General features: G+C 38.3%; 1 protein-coding gene across 3 annotated transcripts in view; it reads right to left on the bottom strand.

The window, feature by feature from the left end:
* Window positions 1–11,758, bottom strand: part of DOK6 (docking protein 6) — a 401,706-nt gene that overhangs the window by 99,334 nt on the left and 290,614 nt on the right. The window lies entirely within an intron of this gene.

Here is an 11,758-nt window from a genome sequence, read left to right as displayed (position 1 = left end):
TGCATTTCCCTGATAATTTAAGCTGCACGTGGGTGAGACAATCAAATTCTCCCTGTTCAGTGACGTAAGTTACAAAACATGGGGGTGATAACATCAGGGTTAGACGCTCAGTTGTGAAAGGAGACTCGGGAACAGGTGAACAGATCTTGGCGAAGGTGTGGAGCCTCTGTCTGAATGTTTAGCTCTGCTCCATTTTGTCTGATTCCAGGTATATTTTGTTTCATGTGTTTGGATTCCATAAGATTTTGGATAATGGGGGAGTGATTGCATATTTTAAATAAACACTCTAGGTGATACGTGTGCACATTTAAGTTTGCAACTAGTGCTTTTAGAGCAAGTCAGTATGGTTTCCTGCTCCACTGAATGTAGGCGAGAACTAAAGGGCCGCACAGAACCTTCTCACAGGACCAAATTCTCATTAGCTTCTTTATTCATTCAACAAACATTTATCTGTCAATCACTGTATGCAAGGTACTTTGCCTGGCTCGGTCAGTGGCTGTGTAGAGATGGGTGGTAATTGGAAAAGGTACCCTGTGAATAATATTCTGGCACTTTTTCTGAGTAATTTATATTCTATCTGCCACCTCCAGTTCACCACATCTCCATGCCTGGACCCAAATAAATTTCTTTCATGTTTCCAGAAATATCTTCAATCATTAATTAAACATCTTCAAGAAAGTTGAGGGTCTGGTGGTAGGAATGAATTACTTATTTGCATAACTGAGAAGTATTTATAGTAATAGAGTTATGGTTTTCTGAAGAGGGCAATTTCAAGTCTTTAGCAATGAAAACCACTACAACACTGGTTTAACTAGCCAGAGGGCTGCCTGAAGATAATGGTTTCCTGGTGGGTCAGGAGGAGGAAAGGAACAGACACAAAAAATCCTAAGTAAACGATGATGCCATCTTAATATTCCTCATGATTCTGGCAAGAGCTGGTTAAGGCACCTCATGCAGCTGACTGAACTGGACCCCTTCTAGGCTCTTCAGATTCTCTCCCAGAGGAGTGGCACGGCAGAGACGGGAGAAGACAGAGGAACTGGCTGCCAGCATCTTCTTTAGCTGCCATCCCTGCTCAAGATGAAATACTGTGGAAATGTAAAGGAGGTGGGAGTTTACTGGAATCTTTTCCAGTGTTCTCAGCCTAGCACCAACTGTTGTAAAGAATGGAATAAAAATGCCACAAGGCAAAGTAGTTGAGAGAAATTTATTCTTTTACCCTTGAGCTCTAATGGGAATTCAAATGGTATACATTTTATTTTACTTTTCTTAATGGTCAAAGCCCTTGGCTGGCTACTGTAAATACCTATCATGGATCAAGCTCCATGTGATCATCTGAAATGCTATCTTCTCAATGAACACAAGATCATTTGCTGCTAAGTAATATCTATATGATTTCATTTTTCTTATCACATATAAGGATGTTACAGAATCTCAATTATATAACATTCTGTGTTGTTCTGTTGTCTACCATTCCAAATGCTTGAGCTGTAAAGTTACCTTATGTTTATATAATTCATACTATTTTTTTCCATCTAGGGATTGATGCCTGGTTCCAATTCCCAAGGATTGCTTGTCTTGCTATTCTCATTAGGATTTTCCACAGATTAAAGGCGAGAAGGAATTAGCAAGGTACCAAACAAGGGAGGATTGAAAGGCAAATCTCCTCTGTTTCTTTTCAATTCGTGTTTATGTCAAAGGAAGCAGTCAAGGTTTTGGGATCAGGGTTAAGAGCCCGAGCAGCCCTGGGTTGCATGGACAGCGGTGGATGGAAGCCACAGGGATAAGATGATGCCCTGGGCAGGCACCCAGTATCCTGGGGAAACACTGAGGAGCCAAACAGCTCTGGCTCAGCTTGGAGGCCTTGGAAAAGTCACCTGACCTCTAAGTCTTCAGCTGCTCGTCTATAAAACCATTTGTCTTAAATACCTTATAGGATTGCTACGAGGATCAAAATGTGAAAGCATCATGAAAACTGTCAAGTACTATGAAATGAAGGATATTCTTAGTGCGATTATGGGGGCTGGTTTGACCAGGGCACTACTGCATCTGGAGAGCTCCAACTTCCTCCTTAGCGACGCCTTCTGGCTGCTTTTGAACAACACCAACCTCTGCTGCGTCCCCCCATGCTGCTGCTGCATTTCCTATGTTTGGAGATGGCATTTCCTGTTCTCAAACTGTGATCTGCAAGGCCTCTGGCAGGCCCAACCGCGCCCTGGTGTGTACTCTGTCCAGCTAGCAATGGTCCCTGTCGGAGAATTTGCCTGTGAAAAACGGCTTCCTCTGGTAAAGTGGCAGCTTTCCACGGGGGAAATCTGCCTTCTGCTTTCACCAACACAGACAATGTTGGAGAAGGGAAGGAAAAACACTTTGTTATTTCATCAGCTCCTGTAAAGGTCATTTTTCAACCTGTTTCTCCTGCAGTGGAAAGTTTTGATTATATAGCTCTAGTAATGTTGCCGTTTTGGAAATTCATTTTTGTTCTCAAGGGCTGTGCTGTCTTCCCCCTACACCGAGTTTCATTATATTTAGTGCAGTGTGTAAATGATGTAGTTAGAATTGCAGGCAAAATAACCCATTACTATACCTATTGTCAGCTTCCTGCATATTTAATAGAAATGCAGTATGTAAAAATATGTATAGGTCATGAGGACTGGCATGAATGGAAAGGCTTAGTTTCTATTGTGGATTTGGGTGACTATGTATTCTTCTCTGGGGTTCTATTTAAAATATGGCAATTTACCTTGGCATGAAGAGTAAGAAAACAATTTCTTTTAGTGAGAATAATTTCTTTAGGGTTTCTATGTTATTGTGGGGTTCATTTTGAACCAGTTTTACAGGTAAATAGACCAATGATATATATTTCCTCAGGATACTATGTTGTCATTTTAGATTTCAGTGCTAAATATTTGTTATTAATATTTTAATTAACATAAATGTGATTGAATTTAAATTTTGAAATATCAAGTATTTTTCTCTCCATGCAAACACATGGCAAAGGAAATAATAATTTACCATTTAAATCTTCTAGTTGAAAAAAAAGAGGTCTGGATTCAGGCTCTATAGTGAGAGATGTCTTCTCTGGATGTGCTAAAAATGACTTATGTGACCTTGAATGTATTGACTGTTCTCTACTTGTACCCTGATACCCATTCTCTATCTTTTTTCTAACATGTCTGTCTGGCATTGTGCCCTGGGAAGCTGACTTCAACAGGCTCAGGCTCACTTGCCTCCTGGTTTGGCCAGAGGAGGGTGTTGACAGAAGACAGTAGAACTGCAAGGAGAACAGAGGTGTTCTTCCGCCCTGCCCTTCCTGTCTCAACATTGTAGTTTTGACAGTGTTCCTTCTTCCAAGGATCTAAGTTCTTTCTGGGCTCTGGTTTCCTTGCTCCTTCAGGCCTGGGGTAGGGACAAGCTTCTCTGTTACTAGTCTCCGGGTGCTCCACTGCCCCGTGTTTGTTCCCTAATCATACCCTCACCTTTTAAAATAATTCCTGCACTGGATTCTCCTCAAACCCTTTGAGTAGGTCATTTCTTTATCGCTGGGTCTAAACTTAATTTATAACAAGTTTCTTCATCTCTCTGAGTCTGTTCTCTCATTTATAAAAGAAGGAAAAGAATATTTATCCAGTACATCTCAGAAGACTGTTATGGTGAGCAGGAATAAGCATGGAGATAATAATAATGATAATAATCATACCTGGCCTGCATTATGTATCTACTGCAAAGCTCACCCTCTACCCATGATACGATTTCTGGTGGAATGGAAAAACGGCCACAAACTACTTCCCATCCTGTGTGTGTGCCCTTGCCAAGTGCCGTTAATACTCCTCGCATCAAAGGTGGCATTTTCATACATCCTCTGATTCTGTGCCAGCCCGTGGCTTGCCTTGGCCACTGGTAAAATGAGACGCCATCAGCAGCTGACAAAGGGCTTGCGCTTCCTTGCTTGCTGCTCTGGAACCTCGCCACTGTGTGAACAAGCCCAGGAAGCCTGCTGGATAACAAGAGACGCATGTCCCCATCATGCTCATCTGGTCACTGATCCCCTAGACTGGGAGGAGACATCTTATTAGGTCATCCAGTCTCCGGCCAAGCTGCTACCTGACTGCAGGAGAATGTGCAAGCCCCGCCAAGATCAGCGGGCCTGGACCAATTGAGCAGACTGATGACCTACAGACTCCTGGACATAAATGGCTGTTGTTTAACCATTAGATTTAGGTGAGTTGTTACACAGCAACAGACAGCTGATAGAACCATTCTTTGCAAATAAGAAAAATATGGCAGTTATTTTAAAATATTATGTTATATAAATGAGTGATTTGTATCCTACATTATTATAATCAATATGTTATGATGGCAGAAAAAAAGGTGCTCCAAGAAGGTGTTGGGATGCTGTGCTTTTTGGAGTCTCTACAGCAGCAGACCAGAGCACAACGCAGGAGCATGGGAAGTTAAGCAGAGGGAAACTGTTTATCATCTGAGTTTCCAAAGGCATGCTGGCCGTGAGTGTCAACAGATCATGTTGCATGTTGCATATTAGTTAGAATTAGAAACTAAAAAAAAATTATATGATAAAAATCAAAAAAGAGAGAATTAGATGGCAGAAAAGAAGTAAGTTTTGTGGAGTAGAGTCTTAGAAGAGAGAGAGCACAGGATTCAAACACACCAGAGCCTTGGCTCAGAAGACGTCTCATGCTGGGTCAAAGAGTGTATCTGGACGGAAGCTAATGCCATAGGATCTTGTGTTTGGGACCGGAGGGGGAGCCTCAGCTCAAACACAATACGACCATAGAGGTTATCCAGATACTCTTCTATCCCGAGGCACGACCGCCTGGGGAAGATGCCCTCAACTGTGCGCAGGGGTCCTTAAGGATCCTTCAGAAAACTGCAGTAGTGACTATTCAGAGATGTTCAAGAGTTGCATTTTTAAAAACTGGATGCTTGGTACATTCAAAATATCATGCTTGTCCAGTCTGCGTCAAGTCTGAGAGAAGTACCAAGAAGAAGGGCATTTTGGGGAGAAGACGTGGTACTTGTCTCTAAAGCTGGGTCACCAATGTTCTCCGAGCTTTAGATCAGAGGCTGAGACATGAGGCTGACATGGGTGCTGATGCTTCTGCATCGAGGAGGAGTCGCTAGGCTCTTTGAGGGTGCTCACTTGAAGATAAGAATAATAACTTACGGGGCTTCCCTGGTGGCGCAGTGGTTGAGAGTCCACCTGCCAGTGCAGGGGACACGGGTTCGAGCCCTGGTTTGGGAGGATCCCATGTGCCGCAGAGCGGCTGGGCCCGTGAGCCATAATTACTGAGCCTGCGCGTCTGGAGCCTGTGCTCTGCAACAAGAGAGGCCGCGATAGTAAGAGGCCCGCGCACCGCGATGAAGAGTGGCCCCCGCTTGCCGCAACTAGAGAAAGCCCTCGCACAGAAACGAAGACCCAACACAGCCATAAATAAATAAATAAAAATTAAAAAAAAAAAAGATATCTTAAAAAAGGGATGATACCTATTTAAAAAAAAAAAAAAGAATAATAACTTACTTGGATCACACCCTCTCATAAATATGCACTCAAAGTTCAAAGGTGTAAGTGTGACTATGTCCCTAAAGAACATATTAAGAGTAGCACAGCTTTCAACAGTGACCCAGAGTGACACAGACCCAAACCTATGATTTCATTGTATTATGTGGAATTAAGTTAAGATCTCCACTGAAAAGAGGTATAAAACAACACCATCTCTTTTTTGAGGGAGCTTTTCATTTCCCCCGAGTTACCATAATATTCCAAATCCATAGGTACCCTTGAACTGACCATATTTATTCAAAAAATTCTCTCATAATTTAAGCCTCTTTGTTTAAAGACAGATCAAACATGTTTTATCCAATATATCCATAGCTCTCACTATAGAGAATAAATTTTCAATGATCCTTTGACTTCATTCTATTTAAAAAGACAACACTGTTTATATTATTTATATTTTTATGTTGTCTTTTATAACTGCAAGAAAAATCATTCTTTGGTGGTTATTTTCTCTATTTTTTTTTTGTTCTCATCAATAAATGTATGAAATACATACTTTAAGTAAATTCATAATAATGCTTCCACTTCATTTAAAAAATTCCTTCCAAGGGAGCCAGCTTAGGAAAGCACTAATATAATTAGCATTTTTTGGTGGATGACTAGTGTCAAGACAGAGAGATGAAAATGCTTATTGCAATTAGAGAATACACCTGAACGTGTGCTGCATGCAACAGCACAATGTGATGGAAGAAAGTAAATTAAACTTACTTTTTTGTTCTAGATAACCAAAGCATTATTTTTCCAAGTTTTATAATTTATATTGTCATAAACATATTTCTGTTGAAAACGTCATCTTTATTTCTGTTTAAAGTTTTGGCCAGATCTGTAACTAGCTACCTTGGAGCCACTGGTGAGGACTTCATGGAGCCCCTGCCATTTGAAGAGGAGGTAAGTTAAAAAGAAAAAATCCCACTCTTCAAGTAAATATTTGACTTAGGCTACAAACATCTTCAAATAATCAAGCAAATATTTTTTTTTTATGTGCCTACTATGTCCCAGGAATATATATGGTTGTTGGCAAAAAGAAAAGTAGGTGTATGCTCTACAATACTTACTGAAGTGATCTTCTGACAATACCGCAGGAAAGAACATTTTAATCTAGACATTTGCATAATATCCTAGGTATGTGAAGACCTCTCCTTACTTATGGCCTGATGAAGGCAAGCTTTGGAATTTACGTGCAGTTTTTATGCTGGTGAACACAAGCAACAATAAGGATGAAAATATAAGAAAGTCAAGATTGAATATCAAATACATATTGGGGGCAGGCTGTATATGGGGCATTTCTAAGATAAAAATTCCTCCTTTCAGGTTGTATTTACTCTTTTATACAAGAATTCACTTATTCAACCTCTTTAGATTTTTTTTTTTTTTTTTTTTTTTTTTTAAATTTTATTTATTTATTTATTTATGGCTGTGTTGGGTCTTCGTTTCTGTGCGAGGGCTTTCTCTAGTTGCGGCAAGTGGGGGCCACTCTTCATCGTGGTGCACGGGCCTCTCACTATCGCGGCCTCTCTTGTTGTGGAGCACAGGCTCCAGACGCGCAGGCTCAGTAATTGTGGCTCAGGGTCCTAGTTGCTCCGCGGCATGTGGGATCTTCCCAGACCAGGGCTCGAACCCGTGTCCCCTGCATTGGCAGGCGGATTCTCAACCACTGCGCCACCAGGGAAGCCCAACCTCTTTAGATTTTAAAGTATGTTCATTTGATTACAATTGTCTGTCACTCTTGATGAACTGCCTTACAGGAAATCTTTCGAAGCTTTGATTTTGATCTCATGAAATAGTTTTTTATGGGAATATAATCATAAAATCACCATGTTAACTATATTTCAAAAACCAGAACCCAACAACTATGAAATTTTGTGACTATATGAAGAAGTAAATGAATTATTATATCCATGTAAATATCCTGAAATAGAATGCAGAAAATTTTGATTACTAAAATAACAAATTTCGTAAAAATATAATTTTAGTTTTCATATTAAGTTTTTAGTTATGAAGAACACATACAGAAAATGAGATAAAATAAAATATAAATGTAGAGCTCGATGATACATCAAAAGCAAACACCAGTATAACTACCACCTAGTCAAAATTTAAAACATAGTTACCATCTTAGATGTTTGTCCCTCCCAATCTCACACCTTCCACTCTACACTCTGATTTAACCAGATGTTTACGGAAATAGCATTCTGGGTTTTCTTTAGTTTTTCATCTAATTATGCATACACAAACATCGTAGTTTAGTCCTGCTAATTTGCCAATTTCATTCTTTTGTGTTTGGTTTCTGCTTACTCAAAATGATATTTATTAACCCATGTGGGCATGTAGAGTGTAGGCCATTCATTGTTCTTGAATTATCTTATTGTTGATTATGCTAAATTACTTTTCCATTCTACTGCTAAAGCATATTCAGGTTATTTCCATGTTGTGGCTCTTACCAAATACATAAATACTAGAATACATGTCTCTTGGTGGATACATGCAGCATTTCTATTGGGTATATATCTAGAAGTGGTATTGCTTGGTTGTGGAGTATGCATATGTTCCTATTTACTAGGTAAATCAGATAAACTAGTGATTATACAAATTTCACTCTACTACAGTGAATAAGAGTTCCAGTTGCTTCACATCCTCACCAACACTTGGTATCGTCAGTCTTTTTTACTTTATTTACTTTATTACATAGAGTGGATATGAGCCCTTTATCAATTATATATGTTGCAAACGATTCCTTTCACACTATGCCTAATTTTCATGCTTTCAATGATCTTTTGATGAACAGCATTAATATTCTTAATTTTAATATGGCCCAATCTACTGATTGTTTTGTTAGTGTTTTAGTTTTATTTAAAAAGTATTTCTCCTTTGAGTTCATGAAGATATTATCCTCTGTTTGATTCTAAAAATTATATTAATTTTTCTCTCACATTTTAAATCTATAATCTATCTGTAATTAATATTATTAATGTTTATATATCTGAGGTTGGATCAAATTACTTTTTATTCCCTATAGTTATCCAGTTGACTCAGCACCATTTATTTAAAAGACTGGCTATTCTCCAATGTTCTCCACTACCACCTTTGCTATAAAACAAAAAATCTATAAAAGAGTTTCTATGCTTCTTTCAATGGGCAAAGATGTATTCCTCTGCTAATGCTACACTGTTTAAAATAGTTTAGCTTTATAATATATCTAAAAATCTGGTAGGGTTGCCTTCTCAGATTGTTCTTCAAGAATGAATTGGTAAATTCATGTAACTTTTTCCATTTTCATTTCCAGACACCTTTTAGAATGAGCTTTTAAAGTTTCACATCTTTACTCTTTTCATTTATCTTCATTCAATATTGCATTTCTAATCTTCTATCTGGGAACAGTTTCCTTTGGCATGAAGTATATCTTTTTGTATGTCTGTATTTCCTTTGGTGAAGGTCTGCTGTCCAATTTGGTTTGTATGAAACATTTTAATTTTGCATTTACCCTTGAAGAATATTTTTTCTAAGAATAGAATTTTAAGTGACAGTTATTTCTCTTTAGTACCTTATAGGTTATCATTCCATTCTTTTTTTTCTGGCTTTCATAATTTCTGTTGAGCTATTAGCTGTAAATTACATTGTAACCTCGGAAAGTAACCTATTTCTAAGTGCGGTTTTCTTTTTATTTATCTATCTTAGATTTAGTAGAAATTCTAGACTCTGTGACATGATGTCTTTTGTTATTTTTGAAAATTCTCAGCCATTATATCTTCAAATTTTGCACGTGTCCAATTTTCTCTGCTCCCTTCTTCTAGGACTCCAATTAAACATGAAAATTCTTTATGTTTCTTGTAGTTCCCTTCCAGCCTTTTGTCTCTCTGTGCTTTTTTTCTTTTCTGGATATTTTCTTCTGCTCTTTTTTTCTCATTAATTAGTTATTTCTTCAGGTATGTCTAATCTGAAGCTATACACATTCAGTCAGTTCATAACGTTTGTCATTGTATGTGTTGTATGGACATGCAAATTTTTTGACACTGCTTCTATCAAAAGAAGGCATCTTATTCCCATTCTATTGAATTTGGGCGTGCCTTAGTCATCCACTTCTAGTGAATAGGATGCAGTAGAAGTGACACTCTAAGACCTCCAATTCTAGGTCATAAAACCCAGCTTTCACCTGAACCCCTCTTTCTTGAGATGCTTTTTCCTGGAATTCAATCATCATGCTTTGAGGAAGCCACACTGAGGGGGCTACGTGTAAGGGTCCCAGCTTACTTTCCCAGTGGAGATCTAGGTCTAGGTGATGTCAGTCCAGACATGTAAGTAAGGAAGCCTTTGAAATGATTTCCTTGACTTAGCTGAACAAAGTCAACTCTGAGAATTGTGAAAGATTGTGATGATGATGATGATGATGATATTAATAATATGCTAGTAATGATAGTAATAATGATTTTTGTTGTTTTACATCACTACATTTCAAATAGTGGAAGGGGAACTGAAACATATTTATTAGCCCTGAAATCTTCATTTGCTCAATTTTTAAAAATAGTTTCCAGTTTTTTGACTAAATTCTCAATGTCTTCATTTATCTCTTGAAATATTGTAAATGTATTTATCTTGAAGTCTGCACATGATAACTCCAGGATTTGGTATCTCTTTGGGTTTGTTATTATTGCCTATTGTTTCTTCTAGTTGTTCTTCATGTCGTCTTAACTCATGTCCTGATTATTTTTTACTGTGCAACAGACTTTTTAGTGAAATTGTCTGAGGCTTAAAATGCATATTATTTTCCTCTGGAGATAATTTATGTTTGCCTTCTCCAAGATCCTGCCTTGGTAAATTCTGCACTTTGAATTAGAATTGCTGACAGAATGACCCTGTAGATGAAGGACATCTTAATGAATTACAGCATCAAAACTTGTAATAAAAGCTGTAACAGAAGGAGTATGCTGTACTAGGAGAGTGCTGGAAGGCTTGGGCCACAAGGACTATTGAAGGAGTTACCTGTAGAGAGTGTGGGGAAAGGAAAAATACATGCTGCACAGAAACTGCCTGTTTTCCTCAGCTTTCAGACAGCTGCTGTGTGCTCTCACTCCAGGAGTACTTACTCTTTCTCTCTCTCCATATAGATATCTATTTATCTATCTATATATCTTTCTATCGAGAGATCATTCAAAAGTATAATTATAGCACTATAACATCTTGCAAAGCCAGTAGCTATTATGATGCTTAATAATTAAATCAGGTTATAACGTATATATAAATACCATCAATACAAGTCTTGTGTTTGCTAAATCATGGTTCCACACTTAAACTTTAAAGCATGGTTTGTTCATATTAATGTTAATGTAAATAAACCACTGATCAACCACATGGAGCTTAGGACTTTAGGTGTTGATTACATTTTGCTTTCAACAATTTAATTATATTCTTTGCTCTTCTAAGACTATACAATTATTAATGCCCAACCACTATTTTGTACTCCCAATGTCTTAGCTCTTTAGATTTTGAGCAGACTCCAGTTTTCCTTTTGGTCAGAGTCTAGTATATTCGTGTATCCCTTTGGATGGTTATCTTGGTTCTCTTTTCTAGTGCTGACCTAGGTCAATGCTATCTTTGTTCCCAGTAAAAAATTAGAGGCAAATAGAGTACTAGCGCATTGGAGATGGAGTAAGTGTTCATACTGAATACTACTGGGCTTATTTAAGTGGTAGAATTCATGGCTAGTATAAAACACCAGGCATGTTCTCCTCGATGAGAAGTAAAGCTATTAATACAATAGAAAGTGATTACTCGCTCCATGAGCATAGCATAAAATATGCTTCCTTTTTAAAACTAAATAGGGGCCTCATCATAATAGTAGAGAAACAATTTCTGTAACAATTGTACTACCTTTTTACTTCCAAACCCTGTTTGGAAGTCATAGTTCCTTTCTTGATAAAATGTGCTCTATTGTTACTCCCAACTCACAGAGTTCCTGCTGTCTGAATAGTGGATTAAACGACTCAGCACTTCCTCTCGCTGCATGGAAATTGCCCGTTTCCCTCAGCTTTCAGCCAGCTGCTGTGTGCTCTTACTTTCCTTCCATCCACCCCAGATCACTTCAAATGCACCAAGACGCAAATCTACTCCTCAGTGTCTCCAAGACTCAACGTGGACCCCTCGGGTTCCTCTGCCCTTATTCCCATCCTCTGGACTGACATGGAA

The sequence above is a fragment of the Balaenoptera ricei genome, chromosome 14 (assembly GCF_028023285.1).
Source record: "Balaenoptera ricei isolate mBalRic1 chromosome 14, mBalRic1.hap2, whole genome shotgun sequence".
Classification (NCBI taxonomy): Eukaryota; Metazoa; Chordata; class Mammalia; order Artiodactyla; family Balaenopteridae; genus Balaenoptera; species Balaenoptera ricei.
The sequence above is the reverse complement of the archived record's forward strand: the minus strand, read 5'-3'. Positions and strand labels throughout refer to the sequence as shown.